This window comes from Cynoglossus semilaevis, unplaced genomic scaffold (genome assembly GCF_000523025.1).
Source record: "Cynoglossus semilaevis isolate Cse_v1.0 unplaced genomic scaffold, Cse_v1.0 scaffold1507, whole genome shotgun sequence".
NCBI classification, from domain to species: Eukaryota; Metazoa; Chordata; class Actinopteri; order Pleuronectiformes; family Cynoglossidae; genus Cynoglossus; species Cynoglossus semilaevis.
The window spans coordinates 329,661-345,758 of NW_007585114.1; the positions used below are offsets into that span (position 1 = coordinate 329,661).

General features: G+C 39.2%; 1 protein-coding gene across 2 annotated transcripts in view; it reads left to right on the top strand.

Annotated features, from left to right (window-relative positions):
* adcy7 (adenylate cyclase 7) overlaps nucleotides 1-16,098 on the top strand; it is a 35,960-nt gene that overhangs the window by 753 nt on the left and 19,109 nt on the right. The window lies entirely within an intron of this gene.

The window sequence follows — 16,098 nt, forward strand, 5'->3', positions numbered from 1 at the left end:
TATTTTTGACATTTTTCAAGCATTCTATTGGGCCTAACATTTCACACCTGAGAACAGCTGGTTTATGTTCTTTTTTTTTTCAGATTTTCACTTTAAAAATTAATTAGGACATTTATTAATTTATCCCAACTATAAATTAAATATTACAAATAAACACAAATTAAGTGAGTGAATTAAGGGAACTAAACAATAAAAAATGCCACAGACATAAATAGATAGCATCAACTTGAATGGGGTGGCTTCAGTACTGTCAAATAGGCAAAATACTGTCATGATGAACAGTTTTTAAAACAAATTAAGTCTTTGTCCACAGAGTAATAAAAGAAGATTTCAAAAACATGACATTTTTCATTTGGAGATGCGCTATAGAATGTTTAGGTGAAATTTGTAGCATTCAATTTGTATCTGACATTTAGTCACACTCATAGTTAGATGTGTGCTTAATTATGGGATTTAGCCCAGAATAGTCAGAATAAACAGTTTTTGTTGTTGTTGTTTTACTAGAATGTTATAATGAGCATGTCTACAGACTGAACCGATGATAATAACATTTCTGCAGTATCAATAGTCAGAAAAATATACATTTTGTATTGTCAAATTTACTAAATTGTATAGCAACAATGGAAAACCATGTCGTAATTGAAACTAGTTGCCAGCAGACAAAAGGCAAATTTTAATTAAAAACATGTGCTGTAGTTTCATAAACATCCTTATGTAAACACAGGGCACTACGCAGAGTCATAGCATTGTAAACAAACATGATAAGTGCTGCTTTTGTTTTTAAGCAGCCCGTTGCCAATGCTACTGTCTGTTCAAGTTGTCATCATTAGCTGAAGTCACTGTGAGCCAAAAATGTTTATGTTGATCCAGCAAAGTGCAACATTTTCCAACGCGTGTGTTGCTGAATGAACAAGTCTGGAGAATAATGTCTTTAGTCGCATTATTATTCTCAGGAAGAATCTATCAACTTCACCACATGCTTTATTGAACCTCATGATGACATTAGACAGCTCTGTTTTTACTGTGATCAGTACGTCTTTGGAAGTCATAAACGGCAGCCAGGAGGCGTTGGTGAAATGACAAAATAATGATTCAATTGTTTCTCATCTTTCCTTAAGTAGAAATTGAATGTGTTGACCAACAATTGTATGAACAACATCACATAAAACATACTTTTAACTTGTATGTGCTGTATGTTACAAAACAAAGAACAGATTTCTGTTGATTTCTGAAAATTTCTGCAGCCATGATGAATTACATTTATGCTAATCGAATTAGCTTCATACTAAGTAGTCTTGTTATTTAAAGACAAATATAGAAATATGGTTAAGGAAATAAGATGGTCAATTTCTGTCCCTTCAAAGACAGTTTTAAATGTTTTTTTATATGCTGTGTGTCAGTCATCAACAAACAGGCCATTTGCATGCACAGAGAGAAAGGTCACGAATACATTTCCCTTCCGTTTTTACACTGCATGCATTAAAATGTGGTTTAGGTTGTGGGTTTGAAACATATCAGCCTTTGCTTTTTACATGACTCACAGACTTTATTTAACATTCACTTCAAAAAAAGTTTATTAGTAAATAAGACACACTGTAAATCGGACTTATTTTTTAATGTAAAATTTAAATGTTAAGTTGTAGTTCTGCCCCCCCCCCCCAAAAAGTAAACAATCAACATAATAGCGAGGTCATTATGTGAAGCAGTTACATGAATGAAGATTAATGTTCAATTGCATTACTGTGGTTGGTACCGTTGGCTGATGCAGTAGTAGTGCAGCCACAATGCTGTAATTCTACTTCTAATGGTTAAGCTGCTTACACACATCTCTGTATTTCACATTTGATTCCACTCTGTGCTATAATTAATTTGAAAAAGAATCTATCTGGCAGGATTGTAAATATTATCTTAGTGTATGCACACTTCTCCTCAGCTGTGGTCCCCCAGGGAGCCTCCAGAGCTGGGACTCTCATAAAGTGGACTTTACTTGGGATCAGCACACACTGGGTGGAATGAATTTACACGTGAAAGTCGAGTAGCTACGCAAATATCCTGACAGAATATTTTCTTTTCCGTGATAATTGCACGTCTGTGGCTTTAACAGTTCCCATGGGGAGTTAATGTCACCAGAGACTGGGATATCACCTTAAGATTTACATCGGCGCTGCTTCTGAAAATTCTTCCCTGTGTGGATTTGAAAGGCAATTTTCATTATTATCAAGCTGGAAAAAAAATAAACATCTGCCCATAACTTATTGTTAATGGTTGGGGAAAATGTCATAAATGCCTTCTAGAAAGAAAAACAGTGGGTTAAAAATAAAGTGGAAGTGATTATTTTAATGTATGCCTTTAGTTGGATTGGTTATTATAGGTATATCAGACTGGTAGAAAGGGCCTGGTCATGGATCATTAGACCATTGTGCTGCTGCAGTGCTAAGGTACGCTCTGTAACCTCAGTGGCAACCCACAAAGTGGCTTTTGCCATGGGGGGAAGAGAGGGGGTTGAGGCAGTTATTGACGGTGGTGTGATGTATCACATTCTGCACATGTGATTGTGCATGTTAATAGATTGATTTTACAGTTGGCTGGAGATGGACAGTGACAGTGTGTTGAGGGCCGTGCAGCACTGACAAACGGTCAAACAAACAAAAAGGCCACAAATGGATCCCTGGTGATGACAGAGTCTATTATTTCTTTTTCTGACTAATCTCTTAATAACCGGTCCACGAGTTGTTTGTGTTTTCTTTCTGTCCGTCACGCAGCCTCGGCTGGCTGTCAATGATGGTCTGTACCTTAAACCCAAATGTGAGAATGTATTGTTGTCGTTTAAAGGGAAGGTTTTAAACCTGTATTAACCCTGAACAAAGATGCACATGCTCTCAGTATGTGAACAGCCTGTCTGTGCTTGATGATGATGGGGCCCTTACAGGAAGTACTGTATGTGGAAGCTTCCACAGGAAACGTAACTTCTTGCATTTTCTGTACACTGACTTATGAAAGAAAGAACTATAACTTAGGCCTTAACTTAAACCTCATTATGATTTCTGACATGTTGTTCTTATACTTTTTTTTATTATAGTCTGTCTACCAGAGCCACAAAAAGTTTGACTTTTTTTTTTACAACTGAAATGCGTCTAAGCCATTTTTAGCGATGTGAGGTTAGAACAGGGAGGGGATTACCTTTTTCCATAGATTTTGTCCACTCCTTTTCTCTTTCCCACTGATTTCCTTCCTTTTGTGAGACCCTGAGGAAACGTTCCTACTGTTGAGAGTATGAACACGGGCAGGATGCTTCTGGGATCAACCTCTCTGAACTCACTCAGGCTTTAAACAGCAACAGTGTCAGTGACGCCAACATCAAATCAATGGAAGACTCCATTTTCATGATTGAACTTCTGCAGGCCAAATAAGTCATTTTCTACTTTTACTCCCCTAAAAAAACTGTCACCAATCACCATGACAAAGTCAGAAACCTGATCCTGGTTAAATCATAACTTAATGCAGTTAGAGTCAGCACGTAGAATCACATGGTCAGGGATGATGTGCCCTGTCAGAGCTCACTAAAAGTTTATCTAAATGAGGGCTGTAATGTACTTTGGAGCAATGACTCACCCTTTGGTCCAGTGAGGACAAACCAAAAGAGTTGACACATCTGTTATGATGTCACAAAGTCAGATCCGACTTTTTAAGGCACCTTTTCTGTTCGTATCAAGCTTGCCGTGATGAGGGAAGTCGCATAACAGAAAGAACAACAATACCGCTTCCTTTTCTTTGGAGTACATGAAGGAAAATAAGACTTTGATAGAGCCGAAGTATCACATCTGGTTTCAAGCAATCAGCGAGTAATTTAGGAACCTCCAGGTGTAACTGCTTTCAATTCACGACAGGGACGTTTTATAGTGAGAAAAACTGGAACCGATCCCACCTGTCAGTGGGTGAGGGTGGGATACATACTGGACATGCAAACCTGTGCACCCCCTTGCTGTGAGGACAAGCTGTGAAGGCGTAGTCCTTGTACCTGTACTTATATTACTGTATTAATTCAAATGCAGTGGGCAAAGTGTTTTTCACTGACATGTTCTAGTTTCTTTCCCGTGAGTACTTATACTGCAGTACACCTTGGATTGTGTGTCATTAAGGACAGGCACATCCTGTGAGGTACACAGAGCAAACATGTGTTTCTATGGTGACCATTGCATTATTCTGACAAATGTCACATGAAAAGACCTTGAATATTTTAGCTGATCGTGCCCATGTGGAATGCTATTATATTTTACTTAAATTTTTATTAATTTCTTTACTTTTTTGCAAAAAACTAAAACAATCTTTCTAATGCTTCAGTGTACTGTACACAGAGTTGAGACATATCCTTAAGAAGAAGATGTAGAAAACAAGACCTTAGTTTACAGCATTTGTTAGCATGTTTAAGCAGGACTAACACCATCCCCACTCTCCTGGGTGATGTCTCAACTACGACACAGCTCGGAGCATAGTGGAAGCGATTAGTGTCTATATTTCGGGACCTTTCTTTTAAACTGAATGGTCAGTGTCAGACAAAAAAGCTCCTCTGAGTTAAAACAGGGGCGACCTCATATGTAGGAGATTAGCAGCAGGTCCAAAAGTAGGAAAATATTTGTTGTCTTCGTAGCTAACAGGAGACACGGAACCAGGTGGCAGGTTTGGAGTTGGATTACCTCATTTGTAGTCTTCTAATGTCAGCAATGCATTTGGAAAATGACCATGAATACTTTTCTGATTTCATATTATGCCAGCACTTCTCACAATTAAGCGATGCCCAGGTTCTTTGAATGGTTCCACTATGTAAAAACAACTTACAATACCTATTCACAAGACCCTATACATTCTAATGCAGAGGAGGAAATCGTAATCTGTCACTGCTTGTAATTCCCACATCTTTTTTTTTCCACACCTTAGAAACGATACAAAGGTTGGACGATACAAAGGTCACTTTAAAGGCTGGTGATTTATTAGAGGTCAAATCAACCCTGCTTCACTTAGACATCTGGAGAATAAGTCATGTGTCTTTGCTCACCAAGGAGGGTCTTGTGTGACGATGTTCAGTATGGTATGAATCCTTGGTGTGTGTGGTAACTACTGATCATCAAGACTATGTCTCTTTCCTATTTGGGGGAAACCACCAACTCAAGTGGCTTTATAGAGAAAGCTCTCTGTGGTCCTTGGACAGTGCCTTCTTAGCTGCTGTTTGGAGCAGATCAGTGCATTGTAATAGGATGTATCAGAGTGCCATTAGAGAAATGCCTCTTCAACCTACTGCCTGTTAAATTGTTCCATTTCCTGTGCACCTTTGCCTCCTACGGTTGCCTTTGTAAAAATAATAATTGCAATCTGCCTTCACCACTTTTAATGTAAAGTATATTATAATGTCAGTGCACACTCAGAAGAGAATGAATTATTTATTAGCATAAAGATCCCATCGATTATGCATTCACAATCCTGTGCTTTGCACCTCTGCCTATAGTGCTGCCTGTTGTCAGCGTGACCCTATGTGAAATAACCTTGTGTCTAACTTCCTGATCAAATGCCATGTAAATGTTACAGTGGCCTGTTGCTCATAGGAGTCCATGCATGCTTTTTGCAAATGCTGTTTGAAGTATGGATGATGCTGATGTGTGGGTGTGCTGCCCCCCCCCCCCCCCCCGTCCCCCACCTCCGTTTCTCTCTTCCTCTCTTGTATCCACATTTCAATTTCAGTGTTTTTCGTACTTTCACTAGTTCAAGGACATTACGTAAGTCTTATGAGAGCTCCTCATCTGGAGAAGTGCTATCGAGACACCACGTTTCCAGGACTTCTATTAGATGTGAAAAACAGCTTTTCTTTGAAAGTTGTTAGTAATAGAGGATACTAAATGAGAAAAGAATCTTCTCTGCAGAAAAACAGCTTCAAGTCAACAAAAACAAAAAAAAAAAACGTTAATTATGCTTTTTCAGATATCTCTGCAGCTTTCAGCGCATGTTCTGGTAATTTGACATTGAATCGTTAACTTTATGTTTATGATCATTGCATATGTCACAGTCGTGTGCTTCTTGGTTGACACTGGTTCAAGGGTATGCATTTAGTTACTACAGAAATGAGTAATGTTTTCATGCAACAGTAAGGCTCACTTGTTGTACATGCCTTTCATTGTGATTGGCTGGTTAATGAGTAATTAGCCCTGTTGATGCCCTGATCAAGAACACAGTTTCTAAGAAGATAATCAAGTGATTAGTGTGATGGAAATATTACAGGCTGGTTTGTAGTTGAGCAATAGAATTAACAAAGGCACAGTGGAAATGTAAATAAATGCTTTGTAGAGCTGATGATCTATCACAGTGACACTCAACTGGCAGCCTGCGGGCCGAATACACGCCGTCGGACAATCCAGTCTGGCCTGCAACTGGATTCCATGTTGTGAGTCTGCAACTATTGCAGTATTTTGCCCCTGATACGAGGAAATATCTAGTTACGAATGCTCTAAAAGTTTAACAAAAATCACAGAACACTTGTTTATTTTGCAGTGGGTTCCTCTTTTTATGACCGTGTTCTTAGACTGTTGTCAGGGAAATTAGTCATTGTCTCCAAGGAAGTGAGATGGTGTGCGGTTGACTCTAGGTCACGGCTCAGGTTATGGCTGACCTTCTATTAAAGGAGCTGCACAAGAGCTGAAAAGAAAATGCCGAAGTGTGTTCAGGAACTGAAGACCGATGATTGATCAGGAGATAAGAGAATTGTCTGTTTAAGGAGTAAAGGTACAAGATGGTAAAGATTATTAAAGATTGTTTAAAAAAATAATATTCTCTACTGTCGGTGTGTTACAGCATGTTATCTCCATAGACTCTTTATAAAGAATAGATGGCGCCATCTTACTTGCACCCTAGTGTTCTGATGAAACTAAAGGAACCTGTTATAGACTTCTGAAGAACATCATTGTATTAGATACAGCACATGATCATGTTTGAATATAGAGTTCTGTGAAATGGATTTGCATTGAAACCTCTAACATGAGACAGTCACTACACAGTTGTCTAATATTTTAAACAAATATAATTCTACTATAATCAGTAACTATTTTGCCTACATTTTTAAGTCATTTCAATGCAGTGACAATAACACATTTGAACCTAATATCCAGAGTGGGTTTTTATTCTTTTCAAAAAAGACACCGAACCAGCTTGTTAGTCAAGCTTCCTGAATGTGGAGGGATGAGTTTTCCACACCTGGATAATGTCTTAATGGAGCATACAGTAGGACTGTGACTCATCTGGGAAGGCCTACACTGAAACCCCAGTCATCTCAGGCCAACTCCTTTGATTCATTCTGCTCAGCAGACAGATGCTCAGTGGGAGTAACCTTGCCTTTGACCAACTCGGCCAAATCTCGTCTTCCCACTCAGCCACAGAAATCCTAGGAGGGGTGCTGCTGTCTGCAGACATTCCTAACAGTGTGGCTGTTTATCAACGATGCTTTCATGGACATTCCCTGGCAAAAAACATCAGGAGTAGCAGTTGCAAAACTGGTAACTCTAGCCATGGCCGCCACAGACAGAGCCTCCATTGAGAGTAGGAGAGGAAAGTTTGACAACAGGGCTAACGTAGAGGCCATAATGAGTGGGATGCTAGACCACCACTGGGCAATACCTGCTGAAAGACAGTGATTCTTAAATCTGATACAGGGATGGGGAGAGGCAGTGGGGGGAGGGGGGGGGGGCATTGCCAAAGGTCAAATAACAGCATAGTTTAGTATGAATTAATTCAAGTCCAGATGGATCATCCTTCTCCTTATTTGTCTATCCATGGCTCATAGGAGGACTTTCAGGTAATGAGATTCCTCAGTGCTTGCTCTGTGTCACTCTCTCTCACTGTCTGACCTTGGGGCTGCACCACAGCTGTAATTGAAGGCTTAGCTAGATGGGCCATGACTGAGTGCTAATAGCACATACAGTCAACATTTCTTTTCTTCGCTACACTTTCGCTAAACTTTTTTTTCTTTTAATGGCAGGAATATTTATTCACAGGTTCAAGTGTTGTTGTCAACTTCATGCTGAGGCTGAAATTACAAGTAACAGACTAAAGCTCTAGTCTACATTTTCACACCTGCAGGGTGAGATGACTGATAAAGGGTTGGACAAAAAACACATACTGTATATTGGGGTGTATATATATATATATATTTCCATGCAAGGGAATCTCTGTCTTCTCAAAAAAAATCTTCTTTTACATTTATTTCATTTTATCACACTGCTACTGTTAAACTATCATAATTCTATCATTAATATTGATATGTGGCTTATTTTTCAATTCTGGTTCCTGTCAATTCAAAACGCCACAAGTTGCTCAGCACTTTCTTTTCCAGCATCCTCACTTTCTGTTGAACCATGAGTCAATGAACAATGAAACTTTTTTTTAATTACTGTTGGGTTAGGAAAACCATCATCTGAATGTAGGAAAATGAATTATTAATGACTGTAAGTTTGCAGAAAAACAGATAACACTAGGATAAAAGCGGCACTTATGTATAAAATACTAATACGCTGATAAAATATTCAACAAATTTTTTTTATATTCAACTAGTGTCTAAATGTTTTTTCCTAAAACAAAGTTCTCTTTTTTGTTAGTTTCTAAACATTAAAAGTTCACTTTCTCCAATACTTTGTAAGTATAAAATGATTGTCTTACTTGTCTAAACAAAATGAAAACATTCATGGATGTCTTGATTTAAATTTAAATTATGGAGTATGAAAGAGGTGTGCGACTACAAGGGATCAAGTAGGAATTCTAAGGGACTGTTGCATCACCTTTAACTATGGATATTTAATTCTTATTAACGGCAAGAGTACTCTAGTTTTCCATACACAGGAATCCATGCCACCAACTATCCTGGGATCTCTGCCTCCTCTTCACAACATGTTTGTGCAGCCTGCTTGGCTTCCCACACACATTCACCACATGAACTATTGTTCTCCTGCTGTAAAAGCAGTTTGTAAGAACATTTTAATTGGCATGTATGTTCATGTGGTGAACCAGTGAGCAGCACCATCGAAATATCTGTAGCAGCTGTTCTTAAAAATTCATTAAAAAAAAAAAGCAAACTTAAGCATCTTCACCTTCACAGCAACACAGCTCCACTCATTATATATAATATTATATATAATCTAGTGTGTTTAATAATGTTTTCATGGAAAATCCAGTTACGTAGATTTTTCATAAATGGACACATCAGTACAGCAGTCATGAAACAGGTTACGGGGATAACCACTGACAATTCGGAAATAAATCGAAGCAAATCTCGAGGAAGTGCTAAGAGTACAAAGTTACATTCTGCACATGAGCTCAGGCAGTGAACTTAAACGTCCTCATCTAAAATATTTAGCTTCATTTGACACTAATGCAACACCGTATTTGAACATTTCTAAGATTTTCAACTTGCAAGCGTTGCTGTAAGTGATTTCTCTAGTGCATGATGCCAGTGCTGGAAACAAAGAACTTTCAGACGCCATTAGGCTTGACATAGTTAACCCCTAATATTAGTGGGAAAGACTTCATAGCATTCACAAGAGAATTATGGGTGTTTTTGACTTTAAACTTTCTTTTAACGTGAAGGCACAGCTGAATAATAATAATAATAATTGGCTGCAACATTGCACATTTAGTAGATGATTTTCCTCCAACATGACTGACAAGAGGAGTCATTAGGGATATGTGATTTCTCTGGGAATCAAACCCAAGACTCTGCTTTTCCGTTACGACCTAACCACTACACCGTGGATCCAGAAGAAGACTAAATATACAGTAGATGCCCATTATTTATGTGTGTTTCAGCGGATAATAAACAGCCTGAGACCACATCATATTTAATTCTTAATACAGTAAGTGCCAGTTATCGGGCCTCAAACACGTAGTCGATGCACATGTTGTTATTTGCACTGTGGGAGCTTTGAACACCAGCGGAGGCTCAACTTCTGGTCAGACCATCCTCACTGAGCGCAGGGCAGTAAATACTGTAGGTCTTAGACTGACAAGTGGACAATTGTCAAATGAATTGTGTGAGACTGTAGAGTGGTTAATATTACAGTATTACATTTTCTGTATGACTTTTGCAAAGTTTTCTTGACATTTTTCCATCATTTCAATAACATTTTTCCAGTTCCCTTCCCACTTCTTTAATGTATATATATACACACACACATACAGTATATGTATATAAAGAGCTTAGAAAGACTGAGGACAGAGTTCCTGAATATTCTCTTTTATAGGTTCTTTAAACCGAGGACTTTTTCTGATACAGTACATACACAGTACTTACAAACACACCTACAGTCTTGAAACCTCTCCTTATAAAGATTGCATAATAGAGATTATGTAATCAGTTTGTCAATGTATTACAGCGTCGAAGGTTGCGCTGAAGTTAATTTGACTTTAAATGTGGAACCTTAACTTTCACACAAACCATTTATGATTTCTGTGCTCACTAACTCTGTAAACCGTGTTGTCTGCCTTTGAGTTGCTTTTTGAATGTTTTGTCACACCGATTATTATGCACCTATTAAATATAATATACATACACATACATTTTGAATACCATAATCCTTACGTGTAGTCCTTTTTTATTTCCATTATACAGTTGCGTATATTGGCTGGCGATTACACAGGATGTCAGCTAGCAGTTGTCAGTTGAGGGTGTGGTGTTGAAATCTCTCTCTCTCTCTCTCTCTCTCTCTCTCTGTCTGTCTCTGTCTTTATGTGTTTGTCTCTCTTCCTCTCAAACCTTTACAGTACCATCAGATTTTCCTGTAGCTGAAGCCTTTGGAAAACTGCCTATTCCTAGGGTGGGTGGGTGTGTAGTACGCTGTCTGTGCTTTCCAAAGATAACGGAGAATGTTTTCATTGAGGATGAACAACGTGACAATATGTTTCCCTGGCATGCCAGGCCACTCCAAGTAGCTCATAAATTCCTATTTTTCAAAAAGGCCTTGTAGAGCTCATTAAAATACCTCACAGACTATGGCCTGTGGTTCAGAGGTACTTGTTTCTGAGGCACAACAAGGCTGGAAATATCATTCTTCGAGGTTCCTCGTGTTAATATTTCTATTTTCTTTTCATTCTTGACTTCTCAGAAAGGCTGAAAGAGACCCATGACACATAACAGTGTAACAACGGTGATGTAAAGACCACACAGCAAACAGCCCTGTCAGCAGTCAGTGCAGTCAGTTTTCTGTAAGCCTAAGATTACTGTCATCTCACTGGTGTGACACTGTCACCTGTGTTTGACACGGCAGTTTCGTCTTGTAGCCGCCGTAGGTTTTGTCGGCGCTGTTGTCTTCGCTGTGCCGTTTGCAGATGTTGAGGTTTCCCCTTGAATAGCAGAGCTGCTGGGAAGCTGGCTGGCACACTGATGGATCATTATGGTTTCCTTATTGGTTTGGTGTTTGTGGACGAGGCCCAGTACTACCTCACAGATATATGGGATGGAGCTGGTCCAGCTCTGAAACCTGAGATGAGGATTGTGGCCGACTCCAGCAGCTGGAAACAATGGTCCCTCTCTATGTGTGTCTCTGTGTTACATTATTTCCACTCTGTCTGTTTCTACATGTTTTTTTCAAATGGTGTGGAAAATAAAAGAAGAAATGAAACATTCTAAAATAAACAAAGAAGGAACTTGGAGTATTTTCAAGAACCTATAAATGTGACCGTGACCTTCTTCTCGTTATTAGAAATATTTCTTTCTTCTTAGTATGCATCTGTTTTGCCGTCCACATTGTATACTTCATAAAAATAGCTTTCTTTATTCAATCAGTGTTGATATGATTAATGACTGATATGTTTGGTCCAACTTACACATAATATCTTTAACTCAATAAAGGAAGGTAACCTGCCGTGTCGTGGAATGGATGGCTTCACTTTAAGCGACAAGACTCTGCTCGAGTTTGTGGAAGTACCGTAAATGTGAAACACTTGAGCAGTTACAGTCGGCCTCTCAGTGAACAGCACTCCTGCTTGCACTTCCTGTATTTACGTATTATAGGCAGTGGCATTTGAAGCTTAAATCAGCTCTGAGGTAGTGTCCTGTTAATATTGTTAAGTTTCAGCAGCTCCTCCTGGTGAATGCAGCTAATTCAATACCAGTAGACAGTACTGGGAGGAGAGGGGAGGAGACGGGGAAGGACCGGAGGCTTAATCTAATCTGCCTGGTGCATTGCTGCACATACATCAGTCTTCTGTTTATGGAAAAATTGTGTAAGGGCAGTTAGTGCTTGATTATGGAGCCAGTCTGCCAACGATCCCTATCTGATTGGTATACAATATGTGCCATGTGGAGACTGTGGAAATAACACAGGTCAATATGTAATCAGGGAAGTCATTCATTTCTATAGGGCAGTGTACGATTTTCAGGTGAACATTTGGAGGTTATCTCTGTAGTGGGCATCATGTCATATTATCACCAACATTGTTGGATTAGTTTACAGGAAACAAATTCAACACCACTTGTAATTAGATTTTCACTGAAGTCTATGGTTTTGGACTGGAAATCATGACAGATATTCAGTCACTTTGAAACGTTCCCAGCACCTTTTCCAAAATCCTACACATAATGATGAGATAAAGAAGAATTTTGTTACTTAAGCAATTTGTCTCTGTATCTGACATTCAATTGGGCAAGTTGAGCCTCACTGACCTTTAAGCACCCTACCTTTGACCCCGGGTCCATGTGGCATGAAGTGAGAAATGTGGTCCTTTCCAAATGTGAGCAGAGGTCATCCATTCTTTTGTTGGAGCTCAATGAATACCAGCACAAAGGCATGGGTCATAAAATGCAGATCAAGACCTGTGTCTTTTGTCTCCATAGAAAGGCTTGGAGTCAGGCAAAGACTGTTTGACAAGATCTTATGATCAGATAGTTTAATCACCAACCATCTGATTACTCAGCTTTAAGGACATCATTGGTCGATTGTTAGGAGGTTTTTAACCAGGAAATGTTTTGGAAAATCTTGGTCTCAGGTTATTTAAAAAAAAAAAAAAAGGTTAAACCTTTACTCATTAATGCACATTGATGCTGCTGAAGCAGACTGAGGATGTTCACTTCTTGGTTATATGTAACTGTCTTTATTTGTTGCCATTGTCATGATGTGGTTTTCTAGTCCCAAGTCTGTGTTGTGGTTCAGCTCTAAATGTAAAACATGTGTACCATGCTGACCTGGACCAGACCCAGACCACGTTTGGGTCATTGTGTTGTGTCTAAACCCAGTACTTGGCAACTACATTGTTGTTCTATATACAACAACACTGTACAGAAAGACTGTTTGTGACCAATCTACGATCTAAAGAATAATAAGAAACTGTTTGTTGAAACCAACATTAAGGTTTCAACCTGTGATGAATGAAACCCTGTGTGGGCTTCTGTGCTTTTTGTCATTTTCCTGAAGATGTCTTAAAAAAAAAAACCACAAAGACTAAAGAGTGCAGCAATCCTTCACCTCCTCTTTGACATCATCGCCTTTATTTTCCTGCGTCCCGGTGGCAGGCACCCAGTGACGTTAGTAGGTTTTTGTGTGGCTGCTGCTGTTCCTGGATTCAGTGACGCCAGTTTACAAGGCTGCTATGTGATCCCTCAGTTACCAGGCTTTCATCGTGAAAGACCCAGCAGTCACTGCAGTGCACTTTCAACCATTCATCACCAGCGGCTCAGGCTTGGCTCCATTGAAGCAAATACGTCCTTCAGCCTGTTTCTTGTCCTGGCAGAGCGCTAAAGCACCATCAGGGATGAGAGCTGGTGGAACATGTGGTGAATAATAGACCTTTTAATGTAAGCTGTTTTAAAGACGACACCATCCCCATAAATGCTTATGTCCTAATAGTACTTTAACTGTATGTTTGGCACCACATCCTCTGGAAGCGATGTGCTTACAGGAACATGTTTTTATATATATATATATTTCATAGTACTTAATGTAATGTGCCAGTCAAAGCAGACAGAAAAGGAAATGAACCGTCCTGGAGAGAGGAGCAGTTTTGCAGTAATTGCAGATGAGCTGATAAAAGGAAAATTCAGAAAAGGTGCTGAGCATCTCTCCTTTTCAGACCCTTGCTCCACCAGAACATTCTCATGCCCCTGGTCATAAAGAAGGTATATCTTCTGCCATTTATGATGACATTTATGGTAAAATATTTAAGATCCAGACATGACATTTAATAGTTAGCAGGTGTGAATGATTCTCCCACTGTAAACTGACAGTAAACGTGCACGCAGCAGCCTGTGCTTACAAAGAGGCTTGTTCTTATTGGTGCAGGAGAACCACCACCACCACCACGTGTTCTTTGTTTTAGCTCCCTGCTCTCCTTATTTTATTTTTACTGCCCTCAATCTCCTGACAGTGTGTTGTCTGACACAGACTGAATCCTGTTATAACCAGGAGCAGCGGTGAAAAAGGAAAGTAAGAAGAAGGTGACGAGGGGTCATAAACCACCGCTGGGTCACGGCTGCGCTGACTGTGGAAAAGTATATTATTAGGACACGCTTCTGAACGATTTACTTAGTCTGTGCAACAGGTGTGTGTGTGCTTTGCTGATTCACTCTCTTTATGGCACATAGCATCTGCCGCAGTTGCTATGTGAGGCACAAACATGTAGACGGTCATCGCTCACAGTGCTCACTGTGAGACAGTGATGTTATCAGCTGGAGGAAATGGGGTTTCTATTGACAGTGGTGCGAAGTTCACTTTGTTTCTATTGACCTTCAAGTCAGTGTCTCTGCTCCTTCTTTTTTCACCCCTGAAAAAAAAAATCACAGTTAAGCAGCAGTTAGTGAACAGTCACAGTTTCCCGACGCTCTCTTCAATCTTTGGTCACTGCACGTTAAGTAGAAGTTAAGATGGTTGGTATTCAGACAGTATAGTACATTCTTTTTGTCTGTGGTTTTCTTTTGTTTGTTTGTTTGTTTGTTTTGGATGTTATTCCTGTGTCAACTTGGAACAATACAGTGACTGCTCAGAGCGACCTCACTGAATGGTTCCATCACTAGTGCTGATTGTTAAAGGAGTTAAATTAGTAGTTCTATGACTTCAAACTTCAACTTAAGATGTTGTTAAGGCGCTACATTTAAAAGAACAGATGGAGTTTGTGTGACAGCAGTTTTCAGGGAAACCTTTAGGTCAGATATTGGCCACACACCCACACTATCTTTTGGGCAGTTACAAACAGTAATGCACTCAACATAATCAAATATTTGTATCCTGCCATTAGGTTTGTGTCACAAGCTCTAATGATATTCTCTTCTTCTCTAATGATACTATTTGCTTATAAAAATATTCCTAAAATATTAGGAATATCTAATTCTACCACGCCGTCACTGGTGCCAGTCCTTCTGAAAGAAAGAAGGAATGGAAAAAGGAAGAAAAGAAGGACTGAAGGTGTTGGAGGAAGTAATGTGTCAACAGTAGATGCACCATTTCACCAGACAATGATATAAATCTTATATATCTCTATATAAAAATAAGACTAACAAATATGTCGCCAGTTTTGCAGCCAGTGTGTGGGAAGAGGAGGAAGAGGAAGCTCTGACTGACAGGGTGGGGCATTAAGAACGTGTACATCACAGGCTCATTTGACCTATGAATGAGTGTTGAGCTTTAAAAAAGTCTCGCATTTACTCAATTTTTTTATTGTTGTTCTAAAAAGATGAGAACAAACCAGAGGAACCCATTTCTTTTAATCAAACTCTCTGTGAATCTCTTTTCACTTACATGAGAATGAAAACAGAAAGCTCTTTCATACTCACTTGTTACAGATGACGATTTTAATTAATTTTTGTGTGCAATTTTTTTTCTTCTTGCTCTTTGTCAAAGTCAGTACTGAGGCAGAGCCCTGGGTTTCATCAGATACGAGGAGTTTTCTCTGTTTTTCAGTCATAGTGTTGGAGTTGGAGCGTGTACTCATCAAAGGACCAGAATATGTTTCCGTCTGTCTTCACTGTGATGTACTAAATAGCATATAACTGTTTGCATTTTCCTTTGAATTTTAAGCATCTACTGCTTTTCTTTGAACCAGTTATGTCAAAAATCACAAATACAGGCACACAGAAAATAT